At 39.4% G+C, this 26052-nt stretch overlaps 3 pseudogenes; all 3 read right to left on the reverse strand.

Moving 5' to 3' along the window:
- On the reverse strand, positions 1 to 1884 carry LOC139936457 (uncharacterized; annotated as a pseudogene).
- Positions 1885 to 4397: 2513 nt separating this feature from the next.
- On the reverse strand, positions 4398 to 6562 carry LOC139936458 (ATP-dependent helicase wrn-1-like; annotated as a pseudogene).
- Positions 6563 to 14658: 8096 nt separating this feature from the next.
- Positions 14659 to 17032, reverse strand: LOC139936459 (uncharacterized; annotated as a pseudogene).
- Positions 17033 to 26052: the final 9020 nt, after the last annotated feature.

Genomic DNA, 26052 nt, shown 5'->3' on the forward strand with positions numbered 1-26052 from the left:
AAAATATTTGTACTAACTACATGTATAATACTCATTTACGTAATTGGCTTTTTACCTGTATACATGCCCATTTACTTTTATAACTGTCACAATCTATTGTCATCTCAATCAAGTGTACATCAAATCATTATCACTTCAACATATTTTATTATGTTACCAATCATTAAAAGCATCTCTTTCGCCAAAAATAGGCTAAAGATAGTCTTCATGTTTACGTAGAATCTAAAATGTGTACAAATTTCAAAAACATGCCTATTTACAAATTGAACTTGGACACAAAATCACTTGATCTAAATCACTTGGTTTTTAATCAAAACAATTACTTAGACATTATCCAATTACGTTTCACCAACAATCAATTGTACATCAAATCATCATCACAACAACATATTTTGTTATGTTACCAATCATTAAAAGCATCTGTTTCACCACAAATAGGCTAAAGACAGTCTTCAGGTTTACATCAAATCTAAAATGTGTAAAAATTTCAAAAACATGCCTATTTACAAATTGAACTTTGACACCAAATCAGTTGACCTAAATCACTTGACTTAAACATTCTCCATTTACGTTGACCAATTAATGGCGATCTTTCAGTTCACGCCAAACAACATGTCTTCACACTTACATCAAATCAAACAACGGTTCACAATGGTTTCCAATAACATTGCTTTTTACCATGTTTACATAATTGACAACAAATCATTTGATCAAAATCATTTTCAATTTAACCAGTCCAAACATTTACTTTTCAATAACCCATTTCAGATTCACGAACAAATAAGGAGACAGTCTCAGTTCACAAAACATGGCTTTACGTATTCATCTCCTCATGTTCACAATTTCTCAATCAACTGCCAATTTTCATCTTGCAAGGTTAACAACAAATACAATGATACACTATGTCATGGACAATAATCATAACTTATAGCACACTTCTATTCAAAGATAACATTCCAACTACTTGTAAAACCCTATTCACAATATTTTTAGGCCAATTTGTTATACTTGTCATTCTCTACTCAATAATCACATCACTATTTTCACATTCATTTGGGTGGGTATATAATGGCCACATCCTTCATGAATGTACTGAACATATCCTCACCTCTGTGCATGTATCGGTACAAAAATTCGGCCGAATAAGAACTATAATATTCCTTCTTACGACCATGTGATGGTAGACTTGATTTCGTTTGCCTCCAATGACCTTCAATCCTGTTGGTATGAAAACCCTCAGCGTTCACAAATTCCTTAGAATGGTTAACAGTTTGATGAATATACCCCAACGCAGCCAGTGAGGATTATTACTTCCAACAGTCCAAAACAATCAGACTGCCTGGCTTGATCCACTTTTGAATTTAAGTGGAATAAGTGTGTTTTGATCCCGACGCTCAACACATTGAATGAAGCACTTTCTGGACCCTTCTTCAATGCCACCAAACACCCACTGGCCTTCAACCTGATGACCTCTATGGTACTTTCGTTTTCCTATTTTCGACTCGTCGATCTGTACCATCACACCTGGTTCGCCAATTTGACTTGACTCTTTTGACACCATAACGTCGCAGCATTCACGGCAAGTTAATCCCAATCGACGGCTGTGTTAGAACTTAGACGAAGCTGTTCTTTAATTTGTTGTTGTGTTAAGTTCAAACATTACAAGTATTTAAACTTAATGGTCTCTTTAATTGAAAAGTTACTCTGTTCGAACCATGAATGCTTCCGTATGGAGATGCTGGTTTTGTGGCGTTTACAGATAAGAACATCAAAAGTCATCATATGATTTCTCGACGGGATAACAATATAGAACCACAGCCAGGGCTGTAACTTAGCAACAAACGCCATGAACAGAGCAACTTCAACCTGGCCAAATAAAGTCATTCAATCGCAACAGGCAAGTGTGAACTCACCATGTTAATCCCTTGGATTTCTAGAAAAGTGGATAACAAAGCTACCTTTCTTCTTGTTCACACTGGTTAAAACCCCATAGAACTAACCAAAACTCACAAATTGATCAAGGTGTTACCGCAAAGTGTTAACAACTGTCTTTTTCATGCCACAAGATAATCCTTCAATTACATGGTACAAATTAATCCGGCCTGGATTTACTTTTCCTTTTCAATCCAACCGGCCGTATATTTGCTATTGATATTGCCTTTTGTCTGTAAACATTGTCCGCCCTATCATGATTGTGTCCAATCGATTTGTTCAACAAGCAACAATGGCTGACACATTGGCAACAACCAGGCCAAACACAATACCTTGTACTCTATAGCCCAATAAAATCTTTCCATTCATCTGAACAAGTGTCAAACTCTCCTTATTCGTCACACGTTTAATTATAATGGCCCTTTAAGAATGCTTAATGCAGGATAAAGGAAGACCAACCCAAACACCGCTTAACACAATACTTTACTCCTAGAAGCGAAATAAAGCCCCAGTTCCGTGTGAATCATAATATTACCTAAATATTCATTACCCCAGTAAGAGGTTCATTTCAAGAAAGAAATAACGCCTACTTCCATGTAAGTCATTGTGGGCATTTCCATGGTTAGTTTCGTTACACTTTTAGCTGTTTAACACAGCTCTATAATCTCTAATATTAACATGAAAGCCTATCAAGTCTCCATTTTTGTACCATGGCTACATCTTGGCTAGACCTAATATACACAAAAATTACAAACTTCTAGACACATTTATTCGGTTATTTAATTTTGGTTAGTTACGTTACAAAAAAGGGACATGGAAAAAAATTGCATGTCTTTGAACAAAAAGTTACCTCAAACAGGGTACAGCTGAAACAAACCTTACTATTTCTATAACTACAAGGGTACTTGCAAGTGTTTTGGTAGGGACAAAAATAAAATAACTCTTATCAGTTCCAGGCATTGCCCCCAAATCATGGTTAGTTACGTTACAGTTAGTTACGTTACACTTTGTCTGTGACTAAAATTATTTGTGATACACCCTATGTACTTCACTCACAGCTCTAATCTGGTCTATATTAGTAACTAGTATGCAATACTACACAATATACAAATCAATTAAGCAAAAAACAATGGAATAAAGTAATATTTTGTAATATAATTGCAAAAAAGTATAAAAAGCCATTACCTCGCCATATCATTAACCCGTGTCACATATATTACAAAATGTTTATGTCTGTAACATATAAACTTGTTCCTTTACATTCATAAGCCATGCTAATTCAAATTGACCTGCTTTTGTGTATGATATTTTCCTCAGAGCCTGGCAGCCCAACATATCTAACCGAAATCGTATTTGAGACTTAGATATTGCAATTGCTCTGGTCTTTGAAAGCCCTTCAACTCCTGTATGAATATCTTCTTCTGTCTCCCAGAATCCATGCTCTATTACTGCCTCTAGGGTCTTTTCTTTAAAGTCTCTTTTACTTCCCTCTCTCTTTTCAATCAACTGTCTTAACTCTTCAAACCATTTCTTCATTTCATTCACAAGTATGCATCCTTTCAACATGCCTTTTTTCCTGTCTATTGCTGCCTGTTTTGTGGCCTCTTTGATAATGATGTCTTTCTCTGTGCTGGTTTTTCCAGCTAGGTACATTTCCCGAACTTTGTTGGTTTGAAATAATGTTTTGCATGACACTTTCATTGTACGTAAGTTGTATGGGCGCTAAGTTTTTTTGCATCCCATACAGCAAAGACACGTTCACCCGAGATATTGTCACTTGTGCATGATGCTGCTTGTTTCTCCAAGTCTGGTGATGGTTCGTGAAATATGCCACCTGGGAGATGGTCTGCCAGCTGGCGCTTCATGATGCATTTCACTTCCTCTACGAGGAATCCTCTAGGATGTAACTTGTAGAGCTGTCAAAGGGTGTTGGCAGGATGAGGGCGGCGTACTTGTCATCTTTTTTGACAATGCTCCAGAACACGGTTGTATCCAACCCATGGATGGCTGTGTTAGAATTAAAATTCTCCAAATTTTCTACCACTGACGAGAAAACTTAACTCGTCTCAAGGAATGTGTGGCCTTCTCCTAACCATCTCTTCCATGGCCCAGTTATATATTTGTCTACTAGACCTAATGCCCGTAGGCCTGGCATCAGACTTTCGTTATTCAGGGCATTGTTGACAGCCATGTGTAAACCGTTGCGTGGCTTCATTATCTTTGAAAAGAATTCTTTGACGGCATTTCTATATAAATATAATAATCCAGCATTTATTAATAATATGTTCAACCTATTTCCCAGCCATCTAGGATATAAAGTACATTGTTCTCCCCCTTTAAAACCCTTCTCTTTCATTAATAGTGGTAGATCTTTTGGCAAACTAGATGCACTACAGTGAAATAGACTATCTACCGCTCGAATCAAAGCTTGAGTGTTACTTTCACCCCTATGTGTGTACGGCATCTTATGGCACAATTTGTTTAATGGTGATGCCAGAGAGTCCACAAGTCAGGTCCGCACCAGAATATAGATGGCTACTACTACTGTCAGCAAGTAATGTTCTCTTGTACACTTGAAGTTGTTCATTGAGCTCTAATGTAGCACTCTCATCTACTTTGCAAACTTTGCACTCTGACGATGAAGCAGATGTTCCATGGAGCAAAAAATCCATTGTTTGTTGTTCTGCGAAGCATCGTGGAACAACACATTTATCACCAGCACAGGTACACATGTCAGCGCAAATGTCACAGCAGTTGTGCTTTTCTATACGTGTGCTACTGTCTCCACTGGAAGGAAAACTCCTCGTGATGACTTCTCTCCTACATGAAGCTCCCTTCATGAAGTCTTTCATGTCTTCACTGGTTTTTAGGCCAATTCCAGCACCAGGATACCTAAACAGAATAGCAACACTCTGAATGCCATCCCGACCTGCTCGTCCACTTAGTTGCATTACGTCATACAAGTCAGTAGGATGGCCAACCATTATGACAGTGTGTACACCGCGTACATTGATGCCCAGACCAAATGCTATGGTGGCGAACAAAACTCGAATCTCCCCATCTGTTTGTGCAAAGCTATTGATGATTCTTTTTTGAACATCACATTCAGTGTTGGTTTGGTACATATCAAAAAAGCAATGTGACTCTTGAGGAAGCACAGAACAGAAGATAGTAAAGTTCGATGACATGTTAACGTGACTGAGAGTACAAGATTTTTCTGTCAGTTGAAACACCTTTCTCAGCAACTTCATTGCAAATCCACTCAAAGCAGTGTTTAAAGTTCTTCTCTGCAGATTTCACAACAACATACTTGATGTTGGAGCGTTCAGGGCTTTCTTTGATCAGGCAGTAGTTCCTCAGGGCCAGACTATCCACAACTGTTTGCCTCACATTCTTGGTTGCAGGTGCTGTCAATGCAATGATGCTGGTAGTTGTTTTCAACACTGAGCGCAACTCACCAAGCTGTCCGTAGCACTTACGAAATGCAGCGCTCTGTCCAGATGAATGTCCCCTGAGAAGATAAAACATTTGAAACATTAAAATCAATACCACAAAGACAGCGAAATAGAATAATTTAGAGATTAGCTTGACTTCTCTCATCCTTATGCATTGCAATAAAACATTTTCAACCCACTGTCTTAACAAACTCAAATTAAACAGTGATCCCCAACAAATTATTTAAAGTACACGTACTTTGTACATACATTCAATTAAAGGCTTCTGAGTGAAAGGGGATATGTGCATGCGAAAAGAAGAGACACCAACAAAAGCTTCTCAGTATTCCAGTAAACAAGGTAATAATAGAACTCTCCTGAATAGAAACAGTGATTGCAATGAAATTTTTGTCTATTTTTGTCTGATGTTGTTGTATTATTAAGCTTACGTCGTATGTGTATGTGGTTTTTTTACCCTACAACATGACACGAGTCATGACTGACAAAATTATAATTTTGATAGGAAATAGTTTTTGTCTGATTTTTGTGTGAATGAAAAGGCATTACATACAAAATTATTTCAAATTAAATATGAAACAAAGGTTAACTTTTCATTTCACATTCTGTTTCAAATTACGCAATGACTCTCATCAACAAAAAGTCTATAACATCTGCTTCTGACTGACTTAAGAAGCTCCCTTCCATTCGTTGAGCACAGAGACTCGGGGCTGGCAAACAAGATTGAAAACTTCTCCGCTTCTTCCAAAATACAATCTGGAGTGTGAGAAGTTATGTTGGCAGCTTTTATGCCAACTTGTCGCTCACGATCTAACTGATCCACAGCCAAAGCTTTCGATGATCACGATGATCACGAGAGCTTTATTGCCTCCATCATCTGCATTCAAAAAATCTAACACTACTGTTGCCGCTTGGAAAATAACACTCTTTCCTAAGCCAGTCGGTAGATTGATAAATATATCATGGCCACTTACAAACTTTTGAAGGGCACAGACTTGCTGCTCTTTCAGCTTTCCAAGACCTAACTTCTTCGCTGCAAAATCAATCGCTTCGTCTATATTTGTAACACGGGCAGCCATTTCTTTGATAATGAAACGCTTCCTTAGATACCGAAAATCATGGAGAGCCACTCTATTCAGCCCATTGTGTATCGCATCGCAGCTTCTTAGTCTACGCATACATTGTGAACTAAATCATGCAGACGTGCAGGTACTAGACTCATGACTTGAATGATTCATCGCACGCGATACAAGCTATGTCATAATGTATGCATACGCACACTGAATTCTGCTCGGAATTTCCCGAGCAGAATTCACAAGATTCCCAAGACGTTCCTGTGATAGCTGTTCGTGGGTGATAGCGGTTGGTGGAGTGATAGGGCCCGCTATGGGCGGCGGAAATAATTTGTGGAAATACAAAACAGGGCCGTCTTGCACCAAGACTAATTTGTCAGCCATGTGTCTCATTCCAAGGAGGAATGAGTTACCACTGTCACCATCGGCAATAAAAGCTTCATAACTTTCGCCAAACTTGTGCGTTTCATCGCTTTGTAATAAGAGGTTGCCTGCTTGTGCCAAGTTTTCCAGGTGAAGTTGTGTTGTATTGCTAGGTAACTTGTCTATATTTGCTTTGGTAAGGGTTAGAACACTTTCTATTACTTTGGGAACTTTGTCTTGTGCCACATGGCACCCCAACAGCTCATAAACACACTTTCGCAAATTGTCTGTGAAAGAGCAATTGGCTAAAAGTAACAGTACCTGATTCTGTTCTTCTGCTAATTTTGTTCTCCACATTAAAGCGGCATCCATTAGTATGGCATTTACCTCTTTACACTGAAGTAGCTCTTCCTTTAAGTCATCTATCTTCCATTCTGCTGAAACTATAAACTGTTTACAAAAAGTAAGGAAACTTTTTTCAATCCAGTTTATTTGTTATTATTTAAAACTGTAGGGTTACATGTACATACCAGCCTGTGTATAGCCTATAGGGAAATACGCAACTACATGTAATCTTATCTTTAAAACTACTTGAGGGATTTCAACCAAACTTCTGGTCATCGTCCATGTTAAGTATTGCCTAAGAAAAGGATCTTGAGCCACGCTTCATTGGATTCATTAAACATGCAAAATGGCCGCTATTTTTATTCAAAATAGCTGACACATTTACATAAAATGGCTGCCTATTTAATGATATAGGGCTCTGCACCTTTAAATGGAAATGACGGCTTTCGACCAAATTTGTCATCGTCTGAGATAAGACAAAACTTATGTCATGCTTAATTGAGCTCATTAAATAAACAAAATGCCTGCCATTTATATTCAAAACAGCGGCCTGTGTAATGATAAAGGGAAAATAAACTTAAAATGGCTGCATAATTTGCAGATGAAATTGAGTGTGACCAGCTCTATCAAAATGAGGCATTAATCCCCGCTTTTGTCAATTTTGGTTGGGAAATTCATATTAAGTTAAAATGCAACCCCTCATAATTTTAAAATTATGATCAAACAACAATCCTTTCCAAAATTACGAGAATTACAACAACCTGTTTTGAAAAATGTTGCATGAGACAAAGTCATTTTTAAAATTGTTTGTCGCATCAGCACACAAACTGTTATTTCCAAATATATCAATCTTTTGGCAAACAAAAGAAGTAAGAACACACCAAGAAAAATAAAGATTTAGGCAACATAAAAATAAAATCTAAACAGTAAACTGTTTAGCATGGTTTAACTTCTTTGTCAAATTCTTCCTTCTTTGGGGACAATGCCACATTTTGACAGAGCTTTTAAGCAAGAGTGTGCATGTACCTTAACAAAGAAAAACAGGTCGCCAACAACCATATTTGCCAGGACTTCAGCAACAGATTAGACTGTGTCTTCATCATCTCCTTCAAATTTACAAACATATTCCACGTCTTTCCCTGGATCTTGTTGAGTCGCCTTTGTGTACAAGATCTTTCTTGGAGGATGACATCCTAACATGTCATATCATTACGAAATCTGATTTGTTGTGTCAGTATGGCACATGCCTGTGTTTTGGACTTTCCTTTACCTCCGGTGTGTATATTGTGGCGGGTTTCCAGGAGACTAATTAAAATTTAGGAGTCCAGGGATTAGTCCAACCTCTTGGCTGAAAGTTCCCCTTATCCTGAATCCAAATTGTACCTAAGACCCGGGGAATACGAGCAATCTTGGGCTAAGGATGCAGGCTCGTTTGGGTGGAAATCTACCGCCCGATCGGTTTCTGTTTGTCTGTTGCACTGGGACAGGGTTGGATATATTTCTACTGGGGGTGGAAGAAAGTAATAATAATGTGACTATAAAACAGTTCCGAACTCTTACATTGCCCTTGGGCAATCTTCTTTAATGCCTCCTGGGCGACTCACTTTCTCATGATTAAATAGTTGAAGTTACAGTTCTTCTTGTTCTATCCTTTATAAACGAGGCCTTTAACAAATCATGTTTTCCCAAGTGTCTTCCTCGCAAGTCCATCAAAAATGCAGTCGCAAATTCAGCAATCAAAATGCATGCGCAAGTACGCCGACTATTTTGCTGTGTCTCTATTCGAGTCTCCAAATTAGCTACTAGCGGCTAGACTACTCAACCGATAATGAACGGCTACTCGTCAACCTAGAGGGTCAACTCAAGGTCAATCTCTGTGGTCAACGCTGGGCCATCCAAGTTCTCTGCGAACTCAACTACCAGCTGCCACTTCATCACAACTATTCTGAAAAGGATACTCAAAATCTTAGCAACACAATCGTAAGCAAACAATTCACACAGCAATTAAATAAATACTGACACGATATACTTGACTGCAACGGAACAATGCACTCAAGAAGATACACAATAAATTAAAAACGGAACCCAGACATAAGATCGGTCGAAGACAGCACGCAATGAGAGTTTTGTTGGATAAAAATAGCAAGTAAACTTACCAAAATTCTGGCTGGAAATATCTAGCGTCCAAACACAAAGATTCAAGCAATTTGCCTACAATTTAAAGACGCACTTTCTTAGTTAGACTAATTTAAAAAGACACTTGGCTATTTCAATGCTAACCCAAATTCACACTTGTTACTTGATCACTTGCCAAAACACTCCAAAATAACACTTGTTGCTTGATCGCTTGCCAAAAACACTCTGCCGGATTTCCAAGTCGCTACCCTGAAAAACCATGCCGTGGTGCGAGCATGATTGATTAAATAAATACTGACACGATATACTTGACTGCAACGGAACAATGCACTCAAGAAGATACACAATAAATTAAAAACGGAACCCAGACATAAGATCGGTCGAAGACAGCACGCAATGAGAGTTTTGTTGGATAAAAATAGCAAGTAAACTTACCAAAATTCTGGCTGGAAATATCTAGCGTCCAAACACAAAGATTCAAGCAATTTGCCTACAATTTAAAGACGCACTTTCTTAGTTAGACTAATTTAAAAAGACACTTGGCTATTTCAATGCTAACCCAAATTCACACTTGTTACTTGATCGCTTGCCAAAACACTCCAAAATAACACTTGTTGCTTGATCGCTTGCCAAAAACACTCTGCCGGATTTCCAAGTCGCTACCCTGAAAAACCATGCCGTGGTGCGAGCATGATTGCCCCGCATGGACACTCGGACCCCGCCCAACCACCCCGTGAATGGCCGTTGCCCGCGTGTCCAAGGTTGTAGCTAGGGCAAATTGAATGCCAGCTAATTTTGTCGGTCAAGGGGCAGAGCCTCGGAATTTGAAGGGTATAGTTTTTGATTATTATTGGTTTGATGATTTATATGAGGTCCCAAAGCTGTCTTCTACCCATTTAGTGACAGAGTCATTGCCAGAGGCAAAAACATTAGCAGGAGAGCCACATAGCATGTATAGAGAAAACTATGGTGGCCCCGAAGGGACATTGCATAACGCAAACGTGTGCGCACACATATGCAATGTCGTGAAACAAATCGCGAATATATGCGCACACATATACAATATCGTGAAACAATTCGCGAATATGTGCGCACACGTATGCAATGTCGTGAAACAATTCGCGAATATGTGCGCACACGTATGCAATGTCGTGAAACAAATCGCGAATATGTGCGCACACGTATGCAATCTCGTGAACCAAATCGTGAATATGTGCGCACACGTATGCAATTTCGTGAACCAAATCGTGAATATGTGCGCACACGAGTGCGATTTGTTTTGCAATGTCGTGAATTTTATTGCATACCATGTTGCATACCATTAGGATGATGTCATAGTTGTGGATAATTTGTTACTGATCTAGGGAGTACTGTGGCGCTACAGCAGGCTCCCTCTGTAAAGCATGTGTATACCCAGGAACTTGGCACCAGGCCAAGGACGACCACACGCCTCGCTTGCCTCACAACAAAGACTTCTGCTGCAATGACTACCGCTTATCTCACTGTTGGAAAGAAACCCCCCAGATCATTAGACATTTTATTCAAAGGTATGCAACATGGTATGCAATAAAATTCACGACATCGCAAATAATATTCGCAGACGTGTGCGCACATATTCGCAAATTGTTTCACGACATTGCATACGTGTGCGCACATATTCGCGAATTGTTTCACGACATTGCATACGTGTGCGCACGTATTTGCGAATTGTTTCACGACATTGCATACGTGTGCGCACATATTCGCGAATTGTTTCACGACATTGCATTCGTGTGCGCACATATTTGCGAATTGTTTCACGACATTGCATACGTATGCGCACACGTTTGCGATATGCGATGTCCCTTCAGGGCCACCATAGAAAACACTTGTATATAAGGGCCAAATAATTGAAATATCTGGACTTTAGCTTTTAAGGGGCAAGGCAGTTTTGCCTTTGCAAGACTTATTCCACGCACCATTAAAGCTAACACATGAGATGCTTCATTAGAATTTCACTCACCTTGACAACACCGCTCAAGAAAAGACATCTCAAACAAGACATTACAGCTGGGTGCCAGCACATCTGCTTACCCTTCAGATCAGACTCCTTCTGCTGTTCCCACATAAGCCAGAAAGGAGAATCTATTGGAAAGGTTGCCATCATCTCCTCATCAAAACCCATCATTGCCTCCTTTCTGGTTGACTCTTGCTCAAGCTCAAGAGAAACACTTTCCTTCTCCAACAAGGCAGAAATATTTGCTTTTGTAAAGCAGTATTGGATTGTCTGATGGCTGTTCTTTCGACAGAAAGTTTACATATATGCCTTTTTGTACAGCTGCAATCACTGACATACTGCAGTTTGGAATCTTCGGTGATGTAGTAATGATAATGTAACTCCTTCCCTTCGCCTTAACTCGATACATTAATGGCAGAAAGATCACTCTGTAGGGGCGAGTCGCGCACTGTTAATTCCCAAGCGGGGGTGGAACACACTCAATAAAGAGAGGCAGGCACTCACGTTGAAATCAGGAACACGACTGACTCATGCAGCGGCTCCTGCCCATTATTTCTTGTCTTTGATAGCACTAGCTTTTGGAAGTTGCTATTCCCTTAACAAATGACCCCACTCTATATCGCAGAGCAAAGTCGCTCTCAGTTATCTTTCCTCAACATTTCTGGAAGTTGAAGTGGGATACATATAGAATCCTCCTGGTATTTTCAGTTTCCAAGAGAAATCCGAAAACACTCTCAGATACACAGCTACATAGCCGTCAGACCCCCTCTTCATAATCTGAAGAAAATCTTTCCCGAACCAACAGAGCCTTGATCTCTGGGCTGCAGCCTTATGATCACTGAGCAAAGATTTTATAGATGGAGATTTTGCTCTGCAGCGGTCACATTTAGTTGATTCAAAAACAGCTATCGATGTTGCATTGGGCCGTACCTGTTGTTCTTCTTACTAAAACTGTGCCACCACTGCCTCACCTTTACTTCACATTTGCAGATATACAGAGGATAGATATCTGCATTCACTGACCAGTATCCCAAAAGCACAATGAAGTTGTCTACTAAACTTCTCTTTCTGAATGGGATGACGACCCTCAACAATAAAATGTTTCTTCCCACAAATTGCCCGAATGTGTCTGTCCTTGTGAGTATATCTTTACAATAATTCTCAAAGATTAGATGTTAAATGGTGCTTCCGCCTTCCGTTCCCGTGAGTCAGAAGACTAACCTTCATTTGGCGCCAATGACCTTCTATCTTATTTGTGTTGGCACCTTGGTCTTTAACAAATTCTGTTGAGTGGTTCACAGTCACACTTTTAAACTTTTAAACTAGTCAAGCGCTATTCCTCGGACACCATAATGTTCTAATTTACGCATCAAGATAGCATGGTTAACTGTATCAAATGCTTAAAATAAATCCAAAAAAATACTTACTGAAAAATCTCGATCATTATACAATTTATTAACAACAGAAGATGTAGCTAGATCAGTCGAAGGGGTTACGTCTAAAGCCAAACTGTGATTCTGTTAAAAGGTCATTTTTGAAAACAAACAAAATCAATAATTCCAATTGTAACATTAGATTTATTGGAGTGAACAAGCTTAATAAAAAATGTTTCCGTTTCAGAGTTACCAATACACAAACTTTACGTATTTTATACACAAGATCCTGCTTTATACAAAATACAACCCCACCACCTCTTCTGTTTAGCCTGCATGAACCTTCTACCATACACAAGATCCTGCTTTATATAAAATACAACCCCACCACCTCTTCTGTTTAGCCTGCATGAATCTTCTACCATACACAAGATCCTGCTTTATATAAAATACAACCCCACCACCTCTTCTGTTTAGCCTGCATGAACCTTCTACCATACACAAGATCCTGCTTTATATAAAATACAACCCCACCACCTCTTCTGTTTAGCCTGCATGAATCTTCTACCATACACAAGATCCTGCTTTATATAAAATACAACCCCACCACCTCTTCTGTTTAGCCTGCATGAATCTTCTACCATACACAAGATCCTGCTTTATATAAAGTACAACCCCACCACCTCTTCTGTTTAGCCTGCATGAACCTTCTACCATACACAAGATCCTGCTTCATATAAAATACAACCCCACCACCTCTTCTGTTTAGCCTGCATGAATCTTCTACCATACACAAGATCCTGCTTCATATAAAGTACAACCCCACCACCTCTTCTGTTTAGCCTGCATGAACCTTCTACTTTGTAATTTGGAATCTAAATCAACGGATCACAGACGTCCTCTAACTAGGATTCCGAGACCCCTAAGATTGAAAAGCTTGTTTGTAGCAACTTCAAATTATGAACAATACTTGATATATTTTCAGGCAAACTGCGTGCATTGATATGCAGCAGTTCGGTATTAGTATTGAATTAAAACAATTCATAAACTCATCTTGGTCATAGAACTGATACTGGATATCCGCTGCTAAAAAAATTTAAATCTGGATCTATATTATAATAAAAAGAACTGGGAGTTGTATCACCCATTTAAACAATAATTAAGAAAACTGAAATCCAAAAGGGTAAAATATGTAAAGAACTCAAAAATAACAAACAAATAAACATTGTGATATGCTGTCTTACACCAGGGCATTAAACAACACTGAAACAACATAACATCTTAAACAAAAGTGGAAAGGTAAATATAATCACGAAATATGTGATGGAATGACAAGAATGGCTGAGCTCTGATATCCAAGGGTTTGGTGCACTTAGCTGGGGGCTTGGTACTTATTCCCCTGAATAAAGAGCCCGCCATTACGGAATACGGGATGGTGGCCAGCGTCGTATGCCCGCTTTATGACGTCTCGTAGTGCTCGCTTTTTCTAAACATTGGCTGCTGGAAGATCGGGTAGGACAAAACCATCAAAGTTAGTGAGGGCTTTTTTGGCGTTCACCAAAACTGAGTGGCGCTCATGGCGGAAAATGAACCTGGCAATGATGGGGCTGGGTTTGTCGCTAGGAGACTTAGGCGTCAAACCAGAAACCCCATTTTTTTGTCCACAAGTTTGTATAGATCCTTAAAACGTACAACACTTCCAGAATGCACTGAATAAACAAGATCAGACTTAATCTTCACCTCATCAAATACGATTGAAATATTACGCTGATGAGCTTGCACGTTATACACATTGTTGTCTGCTAGTGTCTGCAACATCAAATCTGAATTGAGACCGGGTTTTCAAAGTGAGTGTACCCATGTTGAGTGTTTGGATGCAGTAGTTTAACAAAAAACAGTCTGTCTGAGCAAATTACATGTGGCTGTTGACTTTGTCTGCAACGCAATGCAGAATTGAACTACAGCTGAATGCCACCACTTTCTCTTTACTACCTGGATGGCCTGTTTTTGTTGTTGCCAGGGGATTCCTCAGGAGCAATGGCTGTGAATTTGTCATCACTCTCCATCTTGGCTTGTTGATTGATGGCATCATGTTCTTTGGTCAAGCGGTCACTTTCCTCATGTTTCATGCCATCAATCTTGTCAAGTAGCTTCATATTTCTTTTCTTCAGGCACTGGTTTTCTTCTTTAACTACATGTATTTTGACATGATGGAGGAGTTGGATGTGTGTGAGAGCATCATTTCGGGTGGGTTGGGCTGTTTCCCGAAACCACTGACTACTACTCTGTCTTTGCAGTCAATGGCCATGAAGTAAGGTTTATAGTTTGAACTGAAACAGTGTCAATGAGTGAACCATCACTAGATCTGTGTTTAGTTATAACTAACCTCCTCACATCCCTTATGTCACATGCACGTTACAAAGGAGACATCGGAGACCTTTGTGAGCTTCCTTCCCATTTATTTGCACTCAGTGTCAGTGTACAAACTTACACAGGTGAAACTATAAATAACAAATACATGAATGGCTCATTAAATAACACGAAAATGCACATAAACAATAAGAGCAGAGAGACAGTCTAATGAACAGTCTAATAAAAACAACTTTAAATGCAAGATGAAATGCAGCAATATAACAAGTAATGGCTGAGGACTGATATAGAGTGAAACTTGAACATTAAGACACTATAAAGACAAATCCGGCGTTTAAATACAACACTGAAATAACTAATATATATAAATAAACTTGCATCATTGCCGGGAGAAACTCAAATATTTCGTCCGTGCACATGAGAAATGATACAGCAGTGTTCTGCATGGGGCATACAGCCGTTTTCGGCGGTCTTATTCTGTGTCCATAGAAGTACACCTTGCATGGCAAGGGCTGTCATGTTCGGGCTCTTTTGGTTAAGGTAGTCAAGCCCAGCGAAAACATGCTCTGCTGCGACATTGTCCTTAGGGCAGGTGGAAGTAGCCTGGCGGAGGTCTTCTCCTGGAATACGGTACTTACCTCCAGGAAGATGGTCCTCTAATTGCCTTCTAATACAAACATACATGTTATGTAGAATAATGCTGATAGCTTGTTTGGTATTAAATTCTATATCTTTGTACCACTGCATAGAGGGCTTTGTGAACTGCATCTCCAAAAGAAACAAAATCTGGAAACTTGATGGCACTGTCATCTACAAGCTCTTGTGGGTCAACCATCCACTTCTTCACTGCATCATGTAACTGTGTAGTAGACACTAGTGTCCATTACAGAAATTTCCCTCTTATCTAACATTGTCATTAGTGGCTGCGTAATGTGGGAATTTATCATTCCCATAGCGCGTATTCCTCCGATGATAATTTGATCATCCAAATCAAACATTACAGAGCGGATGAGTTGATTCTTTTGTTTGGCTTGTGGAAGTGATTCATAAGCATTCCGAATATGTCCTTGATGAAAATGGTAATATACAGCAGAGGCGTTTTCAAATGGTATATTAAAGCGGTTTCCTCGGTATGCTTTAAGCTTACTTTTTTCACCAACACGATCCAAGGAGTTGAGAAATTCAACAGGAGCACTGGCTTTAGTATTCGCATCTGGGCCAAACGCCTCGCACACAGTTCTAACTGCTAGAAGTGTAGCTGACTCTTTACCTCTTTATCCTGCATACTCCTGTAAATTCAAGAAAACATACTTGCCACAGTACAAGTCATTGATTGCAGCCATTATTTTCTTTTGTTTCACTGCTTAAAGTATCCCAACTGTCAACCAGCATAGGTAGTGCCTTTGCACACCATTCTTCCAAAAGAAGGACAAACTTTTTTTTCATGATACCTCTTTAAGGATCGTGTTTGGGCCTAAAGATTTAAATATGGGCTTGAGAAGTTCATACAATAACTCACCACAATACGGCAATCTGGGTTCGGATCGGTGCTCTGTTCGGGATCTGATTACGTGAAGTGAAACGGAACTCCGCAGGACAATCCTTGGCCGGCGGTCGCGGTCGGCGTAGTGGAGTTATATAGTTCCGATGCGGTAAAAATAGTGTTCACACAAGGACAGACGACTGACGATGAAGAATACTCAAAACAGTTAACAATAAAAACTCCAACGACTCCTCTGTAAGGTATAAAACTGGTTGTCAAAACTGCGAGGACTTAAAACAAGCGTGTCCGGAAACGGGGCAAACTAACCGAAGAAGGAATTTACATGTGCCAAACAGCAACCAGCGAAATATCAACGTTAAACGATGCAAAAGCCGTGCACCAACAGGAACACAAAACGGGCGTTGATTGGTGGATGGAAACACGTGATATCAATATTATAAACAGGTACATGTAGTCACCACACAGCGATCAGTCATGGTGTTTTTCATTTCGAGCTTTCGAGCAACAAAACATTTATTTTTTGTTAGTTTTTTGCAAATTCGCTTAGAGTCAACAGTTCTTGGAGAGAGCTGATCATTTCCTCTAAAAGAATAACGACATTCTCAATTTGAACCTCTTGATTTGTGTCACATCGATTTACAAAGAAAGTAATATACATAGTGACATACGCATCAAATGAACTCAAGTAAATTGACAGGATGAACACTATTCTTCTTCTTGAAATAAACCATGTTCTTTAACAAGAGAAGGGGGATTAATATTTACAGAAATTTCCGGAAAATGTAGTACAGTTTGTTAGGTCGTAACCTCAAGGGGTGTTTTCTTACGCCCTTGTTGGCTGAGGAAACCAATGAATTAATTAAATCACTTATAATATACAACTTTCTTCTTGGATACTTAAGGGTGCTTCTTTCAAGCCTTGGTTGAAACAATAAACAATTACAAGTCACAGCTCTTCTTGTTCACGTTTAACTCAAAGGTACAAATTATTTACAACTTCCTTGGATTGAACTCAAGGGTTCGTCCACTCGATTAACTCAATAAATCAGAGCACATCTTTGGCCAGCTTGCATTAAAACATATAACAAAATTAATCTAAAATAAACTAAAATGTGTTTTCGGTTGCCACGACATACGGCCTCAGTTTTAGCCCGGGGTTTGGTGGCCATCTACAGTAAAATAATTAATCAAAAACGTCCAACTATCTTGCCAATAATACACAATTTTAAAGGCAATGCATCATCGTGAAATACTGAAAACACTTTAAACTGATTCTACTTGCAACTTCAAAAAGAAAATAACCAATTGAAACTTCATTGAACATCACTAAACGGAAAACTTTGTTTGCTCGATAGCTTCGCTCTTTAACAAATCAAATTCAACAATTGGGCATACTGCACTTAGCTTTGCTTAGATAAAAATTACAAATTAACTATTTTACGCACGATATTTACGGTGTAGGAGGACACGGTTCCAGGCTGTGGGCGCCGGTGGAAATCGGTCATTGAAGACTTTCCCAAAATCACAAAATTCTGCCGTAGACTTTCGGTCTCACGGAACTCTTAGAACGGTGGAGTCTGCCCTATAACCTGCGAGGGCTGAACCCACTCGCCGGGTGGTTCCAGTGATCCACTCTCACTCACTCTCTCAATCTCTCTACCATTACAAGCGACCCTGCTCCGTCGGAGTCATCGTCGATACTACTCTACATTAACTATATCCCTACCCACGAAACCTTCCCACGATTGCCCCACCTACATTCCACATACCATGTTCATAATGTGCCCATTCACAAAACCAAAACCAAATATCATGACCAAATAGGGAATTCTCTCGACCCCAGAACAATAAACGAACTTTTACTACCCGTGACACAATACAACTTAAAACGGACCATGGGCTGCTTGACCATCTATCCGCGAACTGAAAAGACTAAAGAATTCCGCGCCACAAAACTAAATACTTTACAAAGTTCCACAAAAATGGAAACACTTTGACAATTTGTGTCCTGAAATATCTGCATACATATCTATGCAGGCATAATATTCTTCCCTCTTTATTCTGACTTTCAATTTATTTGCCCTCGGGTAACATAAAAAAAAACTCTCATTGAATAATCTAAACAGTCAACTGTTGTACTTACTGAAATGTTCCTACTGTCTATATAACATGTATTCTAGTGGTGTGCTATTTTGGCTAGATGTAGCCAACTGAGTGTACCATAACTATTTGATGGACACCAAAGCACACTCACTATAGGCACCTGTACCTGTCATTGAGAATATCTGCCCAACTGAGAATGGTTTAATATTTTAGCCACATGTAGACAGATTAGCACTTAAGTTTTAGTTTAGTTTCAGTAGACTTTACACTAGCATAAAAATATAGAAATACAAATCGATACATAAAGAAATAAAGAATCGAAATAGCTACAAAATACCAAGCCATTCATGCCAGTGAGTGGCGAGGAGGAACAGGTGACCAGCACCTCTACAAAGCTTTCCTGCCACAAGAAATGTCCCCTGAAAATGTCCCACTTGAAAATAAAAAGTGGGGGAAAAAAAAGAGATGGGGCGCTTTAAGGCGGGACTGACAATTTCCTTTAAAGCTATATGTCATTAAAGAATGCATGTACCGTAACTGTGGGATAATAAAGAACTTAACCAATCCAGCAAGCAATCCAAAAGTTTAGGAACAAATGAGAATGTTCAACTTATCTTCTTATCAGCAAAAGGGACACATCCCTGGTAAGCTATTTTGGTTAGATGTAGCCAATTGAGTTTACCGGAAGTAAGATACCGAATTCCACTTAAGACCCATTACACCTGCACCAATAATGCTGTACTGTCATGACTGTAGTGGTAGTTCTAATTCAGCTAGATGTAGCTGGTTGAGACTGCCATGCTTATTTCAGCCAACCTAGTCATAAGGATGTGTAGTTTCACAATAACTTCCTGAAATGGCAGGCCGGGTCTGAATATGAGGCTTAATCAGCATTCAGAAGTAAAGGTTGCCATAGCAACACCAAAAGCCACTACATAGCCGCAGCCATCAACTCAGACATGCATGTATTGCATGTTTTGTTGCAGAATATGTACATGTTACCTCCTAAAAATGAGGACACCACTGTCTTCCTTTCTGCTATGTTGTGGTATACTAAGTTGGCCAGGTGTGGCTGAATGAGAATTCCAAAAATGTATGCAAAGAAATTGCTTGCTGGATCATTTGGATGTTAGACTTGTGAAGTATCTATGACAGACAAGCTAGTTTGGCTAGATGTAGCTACCTGAGCGTGTCAATAAAGATAAGGAAATCAATGTCCATTAATTTGAATCATTTAAGATTAATGAAGGTACAGGTGCAAAAACCAATTATCACTTAAATAAAATCATTTTTGGGACCAGATGAAATTGGGTTTGATTTCCTCGTACTTAAATCATGACTTGCTGGACATGTTTTCATTAGGGTACAAATTTTAGGTGCAAACTCCTGGAATTGCCTTTCAACCTCATTTTACCTGAAGGTGATCAGAAATATTTTGGTGATATTCACATTTGCACGCACTTACAAAATGCGAGTAAGGACATCGTACGTGGCCAGCACGTGTAAGTACGGCCTCCATACGATAACGTGACAATCGCAAGATTAACGTACGTTGCAAGCACGAACATGTACAACTCACTTACCATGTGCGCAACGTACGATGCATACAACCGCTCACAACCAGGTGTGGTGCGCAGGCCATGTGCTTACACCTTGTGCAAATAGTCTGAGTGACATTCGTTGAGGTACTCCCTCCCTGCTCTTGCCACTCCCCACGTTTTCTGAAAAACGTGGTTGCCGTGGCCTCCCAAAAAACATACGGACAAGAAACACGCACGGTGGGTTGTGACCGAGGCTTAAAGGGCGAGTTTCATTGTCAGACTCGTCAATATAGAAATCCTGTAACTGAAAAACTGACACAAAATAACGTTCGCTCGACACGAAGTAAACTTCAAATATTCTTATTAAATAAATCTTAGGGGTATTTACAATATTTACAACATAGTCAAGGTATAAACTGAAATGATGGCTTCCGGACTTTCGGTTTGCCAGTAACTATTGGTTGTATTAGCTCACAACATCAAATACACTTGCTTTAATAATAATAATAATAATAATAATAATAATAATAATAATAATAATAATAATAATAATAATAATAATAATAATAATAATAATGATGATGATGATGATGATGATGATGATGATGATGGCGATGGCGATGGCGATGGCGATGGCGATGGCGATGGCGATGGCGATGGCGATGGCGATGGCGATGGCGATGGCGATGGCGATGGCGATGGCGATGGCGATGGCGATGGCGATGGCGATGGCGATGGCGATGGCGATGGCGATGGCGATGGCGATGGCGATGGCGATGGCGATGGCGATGGCGATGGCGATGGCGATGGCGATGGCGATGGCGATGGCGATGGCGATGGCGATGGCGATGGCGATGGCGATGGCGATGGCGATGGCGAATGGCGAATGGCGAATGGCTAATGGCTAATGGCGAATGGCTAATGGCTAATGGCGAATGGCGAATGGCGAATGGCGAATGGCGAATGGCGAATGGCGAATGGCGAATGGCGAATGGCGATGGCGATGGCGATGGCGATGACGATGACGATGACGATGACGATGACGATGACGATAACGCAAGATCTTTATCGGGGAGTCCATACAGAAGTGAATTGCAGGAGTCAAGTCTAGTAGTGACGAATGCATGAAAAAGACGAAGAGTAGTTGCTTCATCCAGGTAGCGGCGAATTTGTGATATTTTGCTAATAGCCATGAGAGCTCCTTTGCAAACATTATCAACATGTCTACTCATGCACAATGATGAATCCATAATAAAACTGAGGTTACGGGCAAATTCAGATGGTTCAATGACAGACTGGGCAATTTGTACTGTAGGCGGAGAAATCTTTTTTGCGAAACGAGATCTCAAAAATAAAATCTCAGTTTTTGAGTCATTCGAAGCAAGTTTATTTGACAATGCCCAAGATTTGACATCTTGAATGCACACTTCAACTTTTGCAATGGCAGAAGCTATAGCTGGATCAAATGTAATGTAAAGCTGGTTTCGTCAGCGTAAGCAACACTGGAAATACCATGGGCAGCAATGAGGTCTTGCAAGGGTGCACTGAACAATATAAATGATGAGAACATGCTGGGTTCTGTTGTTCAGATAAGAAGAGAACCAGTTAAGGGCAGTACCAGTAATTCCATAGCGTGTAGATAAACGTTGGATGAGATGCTCATGGTTGATAGTGTCAAATGCAGTTGAAAAATCTAACAGCACGAGGATTGCTTCCTTATGGTTGTCCAGTGCACGTAAGTTTTCGTCCTGCACACGAACAAGAGCAGTCTCAGTACTGTGGAAAGGACGATAAGCAGACTGCATTTTAGCATAGAGGTTATTTTCATGGAGATAGTCATGAAGTTGACTAACAACAGCACGCTCAATCAATTTGGAGATGAATCTCAAATAAGAGATAGGACGATAATTTGACAAACACTCTGGGTCCAAATGTTGCTTTTTCAGAAGTGGCAGGATGCAAGCCTCCTTAAGATGGTCGGGGAAATGAACAAAAGACAAATATCTATTAATAATCTCTGTGAAGACTGGAAGCAATTCAGAATAACACTCCTTAAAAACAGATAATGGTTGAAGGTCCAGCTTGCAGGAGCTTTACAGAATGGTTCTTGTGCTCCTTCTCGTATCAAGGTCTAATTATCGCACAACAGTTACAATAAATAATCAATGTATAATAGTCTCTCTTTGGGCGTCACTTCTCAACTTATAGGCAACGTAAAACAAATAACCTACGAATCAGGTTCTACCAATCTGCCCAAAGCCTTAAGTTTCACTAACTGGAACAACTTAAGCTTTCATAAATTAACAATGTTCAAAATAATCGTAGCGTCGTTAAGAACCTTCACCGGCGGCGGACCTCCGTCTTGCGGGTGAATCCCAATTAGCGCCAAACTCTGTGTCCCTGCCGTGGTCGTCCTTGCCATCCAGACTTGGGGTGCGGTAAGAGGGGTAGCTGATTCCAAGGGTTAAATGGTCATCTATAAACGAAATTAACCAAACTGTCTAATACTGGGCTTTCCAAACCAAAAGCACATCAGATAAATACATTCTTGATACAACATAATTTTGTTAACCACTTCCAACACGTTTGTTGATGTTTTTCATCACGTCTAAACTTAGGCAAATTCTCCCTATCACTGAAACTGTTAGCACAACAAATTAATTGACTAAATCATCACGCACTTGAATGATATTAATAAACCAGTTCATCATCGTAACTTTGTAAACTTCCTAGCCGTTTCGACATTTCCAAGTAAGTAATATACTTATTAAAACGCATTTCAGTTCTCAACTTTCGTTAAAACTACTCAACTTCAGTAATTAGTTGGAGAGGAGTCTTTGGCGTCACACTGCCGTTGCTGTAGAGATTGGTCAACTCTTGGCGTACATGAAGGTGGCTCTTGGCCAGAACTTTGGCTGACCTGCCCAATACCGATACGGTGGCTGTATCCACTCGCCTGCTGGTTTGGTCGGCAACCCTAACATTCACATTCAACACGTCCTCTGTCCTCAAGCTCACATTGCTTTTTAACTTTCACAACACATTCTCACACGCCACATTAACTTTCCTTTATCCAACTGTTTCAATGCAAAAATACAAAGGCATTTGCCAAAAAAGGAAGGGGGGTTCTTAATTACCATGACCAAATTAACTAAGGGTGGCATGCAAGGTGTGCCTACATAACATAGCTTAACAGGGCGTTTCTTGCGCAGTCGACGCATATGACGTGACAGAAATGCAGCACTGCGCGAAATATTTACAAACCGCAGGTTTGGGGAATTTACACTATGTCAGATCGAGAGAAGTAACAATAAAACAATTAAAAACAAATTATCAACAATCGACTCTGACATTCATCCGAAATCGTTATTTTAAATATTTTTCAGCATGAGACATTAGGTGGTCCATCTTGTCAGAAAGCCTTCAATATGTTGGTTACACTTTCACTATGATTGTGCAGTCTGCGGCCAGTTTCTTCTTTTTGGCGTTTAACCATTGCTTTTGCATGTTAAACTGGTTAAGCTCCAGTGAACGGTAAAGGAGGAGGCAAATCGTGTGGCGTTTATGTCTTGTCATCGGATTATAGTTAACATTTATTGGATTATCGTTATGTTGTCTTTTGATGCGGCAAATAAAAATAGACCCGCGGCCTCTTCTTTTCAATTTCTTCTAATCCTCCAGCTTCGTTCCGCATCCTACATGCACCAACACAAAAAAAAACCAATAAGATAAAACAACACTACAACTGTTAGATAAAATAATAAGATTCAATCAACACTATCACCCCACAAGAAAAAGCCTACAAACCCAAAACACAATAGTTGTACAAAACACAATAGTTGTACAAAACACAATAGTTGTACAGAACACAATAGTTGTACAAACCTTTTGTAAGATGGCACTTGAGTGATACGACTGTGTGATTGCAGGGCTGGTCAAGGTGGCTTCCGGCGGACCAGTTGCATCTTTATGATTTCTTAACACATACATTGTAGCATCAAGAAGATGTACTGTGTGTTCACTGCCAAACATTGTCCATTCCAGACAAATAGGGGATAGTGGATAGATTTTGTACAAGTTAAACATTCACTATTGAACAAATAAATATCCAATCAGGATGCAAGTTCAACTGATGAGTCATGAATTTGACGAAAGGTCAATTAGCAGCATTCAAGGTAAATTCAAAAAGACGTTTTGTGGCATTCTTGCTTTATTTTTCAAAGTAAAAACAAATACCACTTTCTAATAAGTGTGTAGAATTTGAAGAAATTGTAGCAGCCCCTAATATAAAAGGGCTTACCAGCTGCTGATTGGCCTCTTGAACAGTGTATACTCATGTTCAATTCATTTGTTTATCAATGTGAATAAAAAAGCTTATAATAGTAGTTTTTTTAACCAAACAAAGGATTGCAAGCTAAGGCCGCTGAGGAAACCTAGCTCTTGCCCAGTACAGTGGATGTAGTATCTAGTTGCCCACTTCTTGTAAGGAAAGGAAAGTTTAAGTTAAAGGCAGTGGTGGACACTATTGGTAATTGTCAAAGACTATAGCCTTCATAGTTGGTGTGTCTCAACATATGCATAAAATAACAAACCTGTGAAAATTTGAGCTCAATTGGTCATCATACTTGCGAGATATGAATGAAAGAAAAAACACTCTTGTCACATGAAGGTGTGTCCTTTAGATGGTTGATTTCAAGACCTCAAGTTCTAAATCTGAGGTCTCGAAATCAAATTCGTGGAAAATCACTTCTTTCTCGGAAACTATGGCACTTCAGACGGTGCCGTTTCTCATTATGTCTTATACAATCAACCTCTCCCTATTACTTGTCACCAAGAAAGGTTTTATGCTAATAATTATTTTGAGTCATTACTAATAGTGTCCACTGCCTTTAAATAGACTAAAATCTTACCTAAAAACAAATGTGTCAGGAATATGTGTACCTTTTGCCCGTGCTGTTTCTCATTCATTTCCATGATGTATTGGGAATGTTTTCATGACCTGTCTGAAGAACATTCATGCTTTTAAGTAACATTTTGCAAAAGCTTGGTTGGGATCAACTCCAAGACAGGTTCAAAGGTGAAGAAGACCTAGAGAGGTTTCATCAATCCAAAGGTGCTGTCACTCATCAAGGACTTTAAATCAGATTGGAGCAATTAGACCAAGGGGATAATCAATCCAGACCCAAACATGGACATTTTACCATGCATTTGAAAAGTTAGAATTGTTATAATTATTGTTTTTCTTTTTTTCTTTTTTTTCTTTTTTACCTATATCCTAAAAAGAATAACACAACTTGCAATTTTTTTTAAAAGATGTTATGGGGCAACCTTATTCCTTAATCAAATAACTTATTTTCAGCTGGTTTGTCCCACATACATATTTCTTTTTGCCCTCTTCAGTTCCAATGTTGTTTCTTATGTTGTTACATTTTTTATCTTGGAAGTATAGGTATTGCATTAACAAATTGTGGCATATTGAAATTATTTAAATGTGCTTTTACAGACAAAGCTTATAAAAGCTGTTGGTTCCTGGTTGTTGCCACAGATATGTTTAAAAGGGACCCGTATCCGGGATCTAATCACATCAACAAAAGTAAGTCCCCCAAAAACAATTCGCCATAACATCGTAAGTTAAAGCATTTTACCAATACAACTAATTAAGAAATAGTTCTATGACATGTTTCCTAAGTGGTGTATGAAAATGAAAGATGTCCATGAATTCATGGCTGAATGAGCTCAATGCAAAAAATGCTCTTCTCAAAAGTCACAACTATTTTATGCCAATAATTGGCAAAGTTCATTAGGTGTTCGGAGTGCTGAAAACACCTCTTGATTTTAGAGGAACCTATAAATAGTCAATTTGA

This window comes from Asterias amurensis, chromosome 4 (assembly GCF_032118995.1).
Source record: "Asterias amurensis chromosome 4, ASM3211899v1".
Classification (NCBI taxonomy): Eukaryota; Metazoa; Echinodermata; class Asteroidea; order Forcipulatida; family Asteriidae; genus Asterias; species Asterias amurensis.